Consider the following 12,135-nt stretch of genomic DNA (forward strand, 5'->3'; position numbering starts at 1 on the left):
TATGCTTACATGAACAACAGTAATGAAATGCATAAATTCCATCTAAAAAGAATAAATAGAAACTTAAAATTATGGCTAGAATAAAGAGTAAACCTTGTTGAACTATGTTTGTGGGCTGACTCTCCAATTGTGATACAACCCTAGCATTCACAGGCTACTACAGAAAATTTCAGTGGCTCTGGTAAGGAAAAACAAACCAAATATTGGTGAACACTGAAAAGAACCAAATGATGATATGACCATTCTTGACTACATTTAAAATATAAGACAGTCATAACACTAGGACAGCATATGGCACGATCAAGGCCAACAAAATTATCTTCAACTCCATACATCCCCAAAGAAACTATGGTTGCACTCAACTTATATACCAACTTCCATAAAAACATTATTTTGAGGTAAATTCCAGCAACACTACAACGTGATGAACCCTCAATTACCCCAAGAAAACTTGGGCATTACAACAAGAAATATTAAAATGAGGGCAAAGGTCTTTTATGTACTCCTGATTAAAGAACCTCATCAAATAATTATTTCTCTAGAATTTACCTCAGCTTCATAAAGATATCCATTAGGTAAAAAAAAAACCGTCACTATCATCATCTTCTTCAGATTTAAAACTCTTTGTCTCAACCTCAATCTTTTCTTCCTCATTATCCTTGTCGCAGTGAGAAAGGCTTTCCCGGGGATCTAACTAAAGATATTTAACAGATTAAGAAAAGCTTACAAAAATATTGATAAATACTCTTTACCAAAAATGTCGCTATCAATCTCATAGTCCAAAGGACAATCCTTCTTGAAATGATTTCGAGGCCTAATGCTATCACTGCATTAAAGCCAGACAGTCAAAACCATAAACTTTCCCTCTCGTGTAGTGCAGGATTAGGAATCCATGAGCTTCAAGGTGATTCATATGTTTTTCATTGTGCTATCAACGTTAACAACACTATATCTTTCTTTAATAATTAACAGCCTTCAGACTATGCAAAGTATCTTCTCCTTTTCTTGGAGAAGGTTCCATAATAATCAAGTTTGTAGCTATGATAAAACTGCAAAAGCTTTCTTCTCTTATTATGGAGCCTAGTTTCTCTTTGTGTAGTGGTATTTCCATTATTGCCGGGCAAACTATCACTTAAAAATTCTTCCCAGTCATTCGCAAGCTTCTTTGCCATGAACTCATGATCTTCAACATCACCATAAGTTCATTTTTTGCTTGTAGAGGATTGCACTTTTTCCAATGCAATAGCTTCAGCAGATGCCCCCATCAAACGAAATTCATTGAACAATGCAACTTTGGGTTTATGTCGGATACCCCAACTTAGATGTCTTTGTGGAGAAAATCTCCAATTAATATTGTGCCAAGCTTCCAGGTGGGACCTGTGTGCACCAAGAAATCAAAGTTATTCAATTGAGTGCTGCGTGTTTTTGTATTGCAAGTTGTTTTTCATCTCAGCTTCTTCCTTTTTCGCGTTGTTTCTGTTTTTTTTCTACCTCTTCTTGTTGCCGTTTCTTTTCTTTCTCCTGGTTCAAGACAACCAACGATGTTATCAACTATATATGGTGCCCTCATGGAACGCAGAGTAGATGTGTTTCCTATCGGACTTGTATAAATCTTAGCTTTTCTCCCTCTCACGTAGTGCAGGATTAGGAATCCTGAGCTTCAAGGTGATACATATATTTTTCATCGTAGTCTATCAACGTTAACAACACTATATCTTTCTTTAATAATTAACAGCCTTCAGACTATGCAAAGTATCTTCTCCTTTTCTTGGAGAAGGTTCCATAATAATCAGGTTTGTAGCTGTGATCAAACTGCAAAAGCTTTCTTCTCTTATTATGGAGCCTAGTTTCTCTTTGTGCAGTGGTATTTCCATTATTGCCGGGCAAACTATCACTTAAAAATTCTTCCCAGTCATTCGCAAGGTTCTTTGCCATGAACTCATGATCTTCAACATCACCATAAGTCTTTTTTTTTGCTTGTAGAGGATTGCACTTTTGCCAATGCAACAACTTCAGCAGATGCCCCCATCAAACGAAGTTCATTGAACAATGCAACTTTGGGTTTATGTCGGATACCCCAACTTAGATGTCCTTGTGGAGAAAATCTCCAATTAATATTGTGCCAAGCTTCCAGGTGGGACCTGTGTGCACCAAAAAATCAAAGTTATTCAATTGAGTGCCGCCTATTTTGTATTGCGAGTTGTTTTTTCTTCTCAGCTTCTTCCCTTTTCACGTTGTTTCTGTTTTTTTCCTACCTCTTCTTGTTGCCGTTTCTTTTCTTTCTCCTAATTCAAGACAACCAACGATGTTATCAACTATATATGGTGCCCTCATGGAATGCAGAGTAGATGTGTTTCCTATCAGAGTTGTATAATGGTTGGGACAAAGAGGTTTCCTGATTGAATTTGAGTTTGACTGTAATAATGTAAGACAATATTCCACATATACTACAGAAATAGAAGACTGAAAAAATTGGGAAACATGTTGGTGAAATCAAATAAATAAATAACATGATAAATTCAATATAGGGGTAACATGTTTCATCTTCTCCCTTTTCAGTTCCTGTTCCAGCCATTTCTGTTCCATCTCTTCTGTTCATTTCTTTCTTTCTTCTTAATTGCCTCTTTCTCCTTCAGCTTTGCTTGCTTGACCATTCTACCTCAATAAACAGAGACATGTTGGCAACATTGCATATCTTCAACTAATCGTACATATCTAGATTGCTAAATCTAACAACATTAATTTAAATTGGCTCACAAATTGGTTCAATTCATACATATTTGATTGAGAATGTTACATCTGAATATGATTGAGAATGTTATAGCATAGTTTCTCGTCTTTGCTCTGTCGCATAATTTCCGGCACTCGTTGCTTGACCTTTTCCATCTGTTGTTTCAACGATTTGCCGCAAAACATTTGCCTAAAGAACTACAAGAAAATACACCCCAAAGTGAATTTGTCCAGGCCATTTTTGCAGGACCGAAAGGCATCGGTGTAATTTCGACATTGCCATTCTCAATTGAATGATCTTCATCTTCTGCCGAATCGATAACATTATTGTCAGAGTTGTTCTCTATAGAAAGCCCGAGAAACGAGTTGGATGGAGCCAAAACCTTCAGCTTAGGAACCACATGGGATTGGGGGCTGTCATTGAATGATGGGCTAATTGATCAAGGCTATTGGATTTGGTTGCCGGAATTATAGGAAAGAATTCAGCTTTGTGTCCATTCAATTCAATTATATCCTCATCCTGGTAGTCATTCATATTTTCTCGCTGCAGAGAACCCTCAAAGACTTCAATCAATTCTCTGTTTAAATGAGAGAGATTCCAACTGAAATAGCCCCTAATTTCTTTGGGGAATGCTGATGAACTTCTAGTGGAAATCCAGGGAGGCAAATTTAAAGCACTGTGGGCGCTTGCAGGCACATGACCCCTTGATTCTTCTTCTGTCTGCACTGACTTACAAACAATGATATGGAACCCCCAATAATCAATGTGCAATTGAAAGTTGAAACTGCTCCACCTGGCCTCCAACTCCGCCAATAACCCCCTACCCATATCAACCTACACCAATACCCAAGCCATTATTTTATCTAGTTGTCCAAAACTCCCCTAGTCCCAATAGTAGCAAGAGATGATACGATTAGCTATGTATTTAACCGTCGAGATGTTCCGCAGTTCCGTGGGAAGTCCAGGCAGGAAGTCCAGGCAACATAGCCTAGACTAAATTCCTTCGAGGCAACTCCGTAAAGGGATCAAAACCCGCTTTCCGTCTCTGCAGATTAAGAACCCCCGACCCTTAATCCACGGTTCCTTTATAATTATTTTAGAGTCCTTTGGGCACAGAAACTGGAAACATATCCAACCGTTGAAGAGGACACTAACCTTTGTCCTGTACTTAGGGATTGGACAATGGAAACCAATAAGCTTAAACCTGACTTCATTTGATCACGAGACATCTGCAGGATGTAGCCAGCACCCCATCAAAGCATGTTGTCTCAACCACTCCACACTCCCCGAGAAAGACTCTGCCCCAAGAAGAAGTGGGCGAACAACTAAAAGCAGATTAATGGGTTTTATGTTCGACTTCTTGTTTCGATTTCCAGCGGCCACCTTCAACTCATCACACTGAAGCACTCAAAAAACCACTGCCAAGACCAGATGGATAGGAACCCTACTGAAGAGAAACGCGTGAACGAGGCTCTCTTTCTGCTTGGATAGTCATTTCAATACTGTCATGCAGGCCGAGTCGCTCTTACAGACGTTGCTCTTGAATGGCCAGCTGCCTAAGTGGAGAGACACCGATACAACGCCATGGTCGCTTCCACTTCAAGCAGCTAAGTGGAGAGACACCGATACAGTGCCATGATCCATTACGTGTTCACGATTAGCACGATCTGAGAGAAGATCGACACGATTCGGATTATATATATATAAATGTGTTAGTTATGCAAATATATAAAAAATATAAGAGGGAATATTCATTTCTCATGTTAGTAGAAGGCGTGGAGTGACTGAGTATTATGAATTAGAAAACTGAAAGAGGGAATGGTGGTCGAGAGGCTTACAAACATAACTGCCTTGATGGTTTCTCGCATGATGTGGGCGTCCTGTTGCTCATTCTGGATCTGAAACAGCACATCAACGAAGCTTTTACAATGTTCTGCTTCAACCCCTGGCTAGCCATCCGAGGATGAGTTCTTGCGATGCTACATATGGTTATGTATGAATTTCTCAGCGAGTGAACCGAATATTTTTTTGGCCTCCTTCATCCGTCCAAGGATACCTTGCAAATCAAGCCAGTCCAGTCCAAATAAGGAATAAAACTTCCAATGTCAAAAGCTCCCGTTCAAGACACCGCTCTTGCTCTTGCTCTTGCAGGTGGTTTTCATTGTTTCATAATGGTCGGCCTTGAGCTTGAACCGACACCCTTGAGCAGTTGCAACCGATTAGCTATCCAAAGCGAAACGCACGGGCAATTAAACACGTTTGACTCACCTGCGATAGTAGTTTGTACAGTTGGGAAAGCCAACGGCCACCATGCAATTCAAATCGATGGATCATATTAACTCAATCGTCTAACAAAATATCTAAGGGTACAGGTTATGACACGGAGGCATTTAGGATAGTCGATCTCAGAGGGAACGCCTTACGGCGTAATTAGTAGATAATTTAAGAAATCAGTGTCGTAAATATTATTGGTAAATAATTTAAGAATTAGTTTGGATAGTTGTTTTTTGTTTTGGAGTTTTTTTTTTATAATTTTTGGGTTGAATTTGTAAAAAATTTAATTAATATTTATTAAAATCACAATTTCGAGAATATATTTCTGAAAATTAATTTCTATTAATATGTCTGAACCATTTTATTAGTGTTGCCTTTTTCTTATTTATCTGTGATTTAACAAAGGGTATAGAATGTTGTAGTTAGTTTGAATTTGAATTTGAAATATCATTATTGTCTTGGTTCATGAGTTGTTTCACTGGTTTGGAATTGGAAAGTGTTAATGGTATGTAAAATTTATCATGTTTTGTATTTTTAAGGTTAATTTTGTGATATAAAATTTTAAGTAAAATTTTAATTTTTAATTGTTTAGAATGTATTTTTAATACAAAATGAAATTAATATTTTAAAAATAACTCCTTCAAATATATCTATTAGGTATATTTTCTAACTTAAATCTATAATTAATACAAATTTTTATTAGATGTGTAAAATGGATTGGAAATATGTTGAATAGAATAAAAATAAAAACTTAAAACATTTAAATCAAATTGTGTCATTAATTATAATCTAAATTTTAAAAAATCATTAATTTGAACTATGTTCTCTGCAATTTGAATGTTTCAAACAAATTTTTAAACGCTGAATTCATTTATAAATTATATTTATTTAATTACACCCAAAAAAATTAATTTTAAATAACATTATCTTCTCTCGTTGAAGAATTGGACTCATAAGTTGGTAAATCCTTTGGGTGTTATGTACATTCAGAGATTTGGTTTCAAATTGCTGTTGGTGGTGATGTTGTCCATGATTAGTAGTTTGTGCATGTTTCATTATTGTAAGTAAGAAGAAACTATTGTAAGTAGGATGAAAATTATATATTTTTAATGGAACATCTTTTTAATTGTAACTGCATGTTCCCACAATGCTCGCATTAAAAACTTGCAATGCTTGAAATTCGCTGATAACATAATATCTACTACTTTGCCACTCGTGGTAAATGATATTATATAAAAAGACTATGAAATATAGTATATGACTTAGCCTTGAATAACTCACTTGTGGTGAATGATATTATATAGGAGTGTACTAATTTGTGGTGAATGATATTATATTGGAGGAGTGTTAGGTGATAATTCAATATTATAGAGAAAGATTGTTAATATGAAAATATAATATTTGAGGGTAATGTTTTTTTATTAAGGTATTTTCAAAAAAATTATATTAGATAATGAAAATAAAATATTTAATTTTATATGAATTCGGAATGTGTTTATAAAGAATATTGAAAAATATATAATTTCTAAGTTTGTTATTTTGAATACTATATTAGAAGAATATCACAAAATTTTGTAATATTATAATTTTTTTATTATAAAATTATAATTATTTACTATAACAATTATAATTTTTTTATTATAAAATTATAATTATTTACTATAATAATTTCATATGAAATTATATTATTTATTATAATTACTTCATACAAAATTAAAGATATATAGAATTTATTAGATATTTCTAAAATCATTAAACTATAATCGCAAAGAGGTAATTGTAATAAATTAAATCCTAGTTGAAAAGAAAGAAATGGAATAAATACAATGTTTTATATTATTAATATGTTTTTTTCCTACATTCGAGAACAGTGAGTTTCAAATTAATTAGAAATATTTTGAAGTTTTAACAAAAAAAATTAAAAATGTCACATTAACTTATTTTGTATAAATTATCTTTATCATTAATTATTTTTTTATTTTTTTATTTATTTTTAACAAGAACGGTTATAGTGTTTCATTAACTGCTTGGCCAATGGCCACAAATTCGGTTACAGAATGAGGAGCATTTTCCAACATGCCTTTCTGCCAGGAGGGGATTGGCTTTTGCTCTTATCCATTTCCTCTTTTTACAATTTTCAAAATGATCTTTGAATGCTAATTGTCCTAGCTGAAAAATGCAGACAAACTGATTTAAAAGGAAACAATAAAACATATCTTTTCATGGTATAGGAGTCCACAGGAATTCCTTGTTTCTGAGAACAGTTCCAGCTTCTAAGTGAACTGCAATGTTTGCTTGGGTGTCTGCTGCTTTGTTATTTGCTCTTAGAACATGGAAATATGTCAAGCGAAGCGATTTTGAGATGCTTTTGATTCTGGAAAGAAGCCTGGCTAGGTGCAGATCAGAAGGGTTGGAGTTGGTCACCACAGCTCTTATAATAACTTGGGAGTCTCCAAGAATGTTAGCTTCCCGAATTCCCAGCTCCTTGAGAAAGATTACCCCTTGCAAGAGGGCAAGCGCCTCGGCTTGCATGCTAGATGTATGTCCAAGCCCCCAGGCAAAATTATGAGAAGAAATGTTGTCTGGCATGGTAATGTGTCCTCCCGCCCTAGCCTTCCCTGGATTTCCTTTAGTTGCTCCATCAAAAAATAGGGATGGAATTAATTGTTTGGACAGCCATTCCTGGAATTCGATCTCATTTTTCCTGATTTGCCAAACTTCAAGTTCTGGAGGTGAGCTTCTTGGTTTATGGAAGCTAAGCTTAAGAGCAGTTCCCAGCTCTCTGTCATGCTGTCTAAGGTTTGAATCGTCATCTATGCCTTCCAACCACTACTGAATTAGCTACTATTCTATGATCATGAGCCTTGTCTCGAAATATCCTCCTGTTCCTTTCTAACCAAACCTGCCAACTAGTGAATTTTGGCAAAGTGCTCCATGCTGCTTTGATCTTTTTGTTCTTTGGTTGAACACCTGGATATCTGGCCATCCAGCCTGCAAACAGCTCTTGAACTGAGGTGGGGAAATTGAGATCGAGTTTCCAATTGTCCAGCAGCTCCTGCCAAACAGATATTGTGAAGTTGCATTCAATCATTATATGGAGAGTGGATTCAGAATTTGTCTTACAAAGGACGCATCTTGACAGTCCATTAAATCCTCTGTTTTGAAGTCTGTCCTCGGTAAGAATTTTTTGATGGCTAAGAATCCAGCAAAAATGATCAATTTTAGGTATAGACGGGAAGTTCCATATCCCTGCCCAGGGAGCTGGGTTGGGAGGGACGTGGGGGCGCTCTAATAACTTGAAGTAACCCTGTTTAACAGTATAACCAGAGCGGCTATTTTCCCAGCCTCTTGCGTCCTTTCTGTTGGCGTGGAGGGGGGCCAGTCCATGGAGATGAGCTTTGAATGCTGCCCAATCGTTTTCCAGGTCGATGGGCACTGATAACCGCTTCCAGCCCGTCCAATAATTCTCTGTCCAATCCGAAATATCCCACAGAGTATGGACGTGCGCTGCCTCCATCCAATTCCTTAGCGCTGTAAAATTGCCAGCGTCTTCCAAAGGGGATCGATTCATGATTTTGTCCTTCCATAACTGAATTTTCCTACCATTTCCAGGTACCCAATGAGCATAACTGTTAATCATCGGCGCGATTTTATTGAGGAGATTGCTGAAGTGCGTTCTGAGCGAGTTTTTGGGATGATCTAAGCACCTGAGCCTTGGACCTCTGAAGTACTTCTTCCATAATGCAATCTGAGCCCAGCTTGGATTAGGAGCGATTATTTTCCATACTAATTTGGCTCCCATAGCAAGATTTTTGGCCTTCAGATCTTTGAGATTTAATCCTCCTTCGAGATATGGTTTTGTGACTGTTTCCCAACTAATTAGGGAGAATTTCTTGTCATTTTTCTTGCCTCCTTTCCAGAAAAAACCCCTGATTAATTCTTCCATCTTTTTTATAATTCCCACTGGTGCCAGGAGTACAGCAAATTGGAAGATCGGAAGACTGTTGAGAACTGCTTTGACGAGCACAGCTTTGCCAGCGATGTTAAGCCAAGAGGAACCCCAGGATTGCATCTTTGATTTGAATTTATCTATGAGAGGAGCCCAGTCTTTGCTTGCCACTCTCTTATTGAAGACTGGCAGCCCAAGATATTTGAAAGAGGACCAACTAATGGAGGCAGTAAATCCCAAACATCTAGCTATGGAGGTTGCAGTGGAAGCAGGAATATTCCAACAAAATATCTGACATTTCCCCTTGTTTAGCTCACTGCCTGAGATTTTGCAGAAGTCATCCAAAACTGCTTTGAAGTTGATAGCTGATTGAGGAGTTGCAGCTCCCAGAAGGAGGGTATCGTCAGCAAAAAGGGCATGATTGATGCGCTTCACCCCTCTTGCAATGCACAACCCGGTGATAGCATGATCTTGCTGCTTTTTATTTAGATAGAAACTAAGAACAGAGGCTTGAATGACAAAAAGGAGAGGTGAAAGAGGGCACCCCTGCCTCAGTCCTCTAGAGGCTTTGAAAAACTCAGCGGCCCTTCCATTCACCAGAGGAGCAATCCAAGGCTCCGAAATACAGGCTTTTATCCACTTTATAAAACCTTGCCCGAATCCCATTTTAACCATTACATCAAACAAAAATTTATGATTAACACGGTCAAAGGCATTAGCTAGGTCGAGTTTGATGACCATACCTTTTTCCTTACGATGTTGACTGGAATGGATTGCCTCCTGGACCAGCACGAAATTGTCCACTAGCTGTTTGCCTTTGATGAATCCCCCTTGATTGTCCGGAATGATTTTGGGGAGGAATCTTTTCAGCCTGTTTGCTATCACTTTGGTGATCACTTTGTACCCAATGTTGCATAATGAAATTGGGCGGAATCTGCTGAAGGTGTTTGCCCCTTTTTCCTTAGGGATAAGGGCAAGAAATGCTGAATTTGTGCAGCCTCCAATCTTCTGACAGTCCTGTGATTTCTGGATCATTTTGAGGAATTCCTTCTCAATAATCTGCCAACAAGCTTGTAAGAATCTTGGGGTGAAACTGTCCGAACCCGGGGCTTTATCCGGGTCCATGGCGAATAGAGCCTCCTTGATTTCTTTAAGCGTGATTTTGCTTTCTAGAGCCTGATTTATTTTGGATGTGATGAGCTTAGGAACAACATCTAAAAGGCTGAAATTTTGATCTGCTCTGATGTCTTCCCTGTACAGATTCTCAAAATGCTCTGAGGCTGCCTTTTTTATGCTTGTAAAGTCCCTTAGGACACTGTTTTCTTCTTTTATTTCTCTTATAGAGTTCCGGCCTTTCCTAGCTTGAGCTTGTTTGTGAAAAAAGGAGGAATTCCTGTCTCCGGCTTTAAGCCAAAGACTTCTAGATTTGAGCCTCCAGTACTCTTCTTCGGCCAGGCATGCTTTGTGGAAGTTTTGCTGAAGCTTGGCCTCCTTTTCCAGATCTTCTTTTGAAATATCAGCTGTTTCAAGTTGAAGGTGATGCCGTTCCAGATCTGACTGAGTTTTTTTCCTTTCCTCAGCTGGATTGGGCAAGGTCCTGGCCCAATTTTTTAGCATGGCTTTCACTCTTCTAAGTTTTTCTTCCCACACAAAGAAGGCAGAACCCTTGACTGGGTTTTTCCAGCAGTCTCTTACCTTATCCATGAAGTCTGCCTCCTTGATCCAGAGAGAGCAGAATCTGAATGGAATAGGCCCCAGATCTTTAGAGGTCAGCAATTCCAGGCTGATAGGCTTGTGGTCTGATGTACTGCTGTGCAGGATGCGTGATCTAGCTTCTAATCCAATGAGTAGGAAGGAACTTTGTACCAAGAAGCGGTCCAATCTTGCCGCTATGTGTCCTGGCCCAGCCCTTTTGTTTGACCACGTGAACTTGCCGATGGAAGGCTTGATATCGATCAGGTCCCAATCCTGCATGAGATCCTCTACTGTTTCTCTTGCTGGGTCTCTGACAATACTGCCTCCTCTCTTTTCTGATGGCAGGAGGGTGAGGTTGAAATCTCCTGCAATGATGATGTTCTCCAAATCTTCCCGGTCTGCCAGATTCTTGATGGAGTCCCAACATAATTTCTTTTCACCTGCATTATTAGGAGCATATACATTGACCAGACTAATAATTTCTTTAGATTCTAAGTGTTGCAGCTTTAACAATATCCAATGAGTGTTTAGGGTTTTAGAGATGAGGGAGAACTTATTTGGATTCCAGAGCGACCCAAGTCCTCCTGAAGCTCCCCGGGCCGAGGTTGCATGCGCTCCGTCTTTTTTCCAAAACTTTCTACTTGCTTGGAGGAAGGATGATTCCTCCATCTTAGTCTCCTGGATGAGGAGGATGTCCGGGTTTTCCTGCCTTATCAGACTTCTCATCGCCTCTTCTTTGGCTTTGGATCCCATACCCCTACAATTCCAGGAGACAATCTTCATTATTTACTTTTGCTGTGGTGAGCTCCTTTGGAGCTCTGGGTTTGCGTCTTCTTCGTCTTCGGAGTTTTTGCTAGAAAGTTTTTCTAGCTTAGGCTGGTTGCCCTGGAGCTTGTCTTTGTATGTTTCTTGCTCCCTTTTTTCTTTTTTTTGACATTCGGCCTCTTGTAGATCTTCTGGGGGTGGATTGCGAGTCCCCTATTTCCCCTTCTTCCTCCGAATCCTCGGATTCTTGGGTTTCCTCCTCGTCTTCAGACATCTTTTCTTTGGAAATCTCTGGCTCCCTTTTAGATTTAGGCTGGGAGACTTCTTTCGGGGTTTCTGTCTCCTGGGAAATTATGGTTTCTGATCCAAGGATCTCATATCTGTTCCCTTGACTTCCCATGGGCGGCTGCTGAACAGGCATTGTTTGGGGTGCTCTGATGCTAGCATTTGCAGACTTCCTGGAGGTAGATCTGGATCTCTTCGCCTGATTCCATCCTTCCTCCTTCCCTTTATCTTCAACCCCTTTGGACGGGCAATCTCTAGCGAAATGACCGTAGACTTGGCACTTTCGGCATTTGAACGACAACTGCTCATAGTCTAGTTTCTGAATATGTGTCCACGGGCCCACCCTTATTTTGACAGCTTCAGGGAGACCAACCTCCAGATCCACCTCCATGCAAATTCTGGCGCAGTCATACTGGTCTCTATTGTTGGCCCTGTC

The sequence above is a fragment of the Pinus tabuliformis genome, chromosome 9, assembly GCF_031772625.1.
Source record: "Pinus tabuliformis cultivar Carrire ecotype Pingquan chromosome 9, CPIR1, whole genome shotgun sequence".
In the NCBI taxonomy this organism is placed as follows: domain Eukaryota; kingdom Viridiplantae; phylum Streptophyta; class Pinopsida; order Pinales; family Pinaceae; genus Pinus; species Pinus tabuliformis.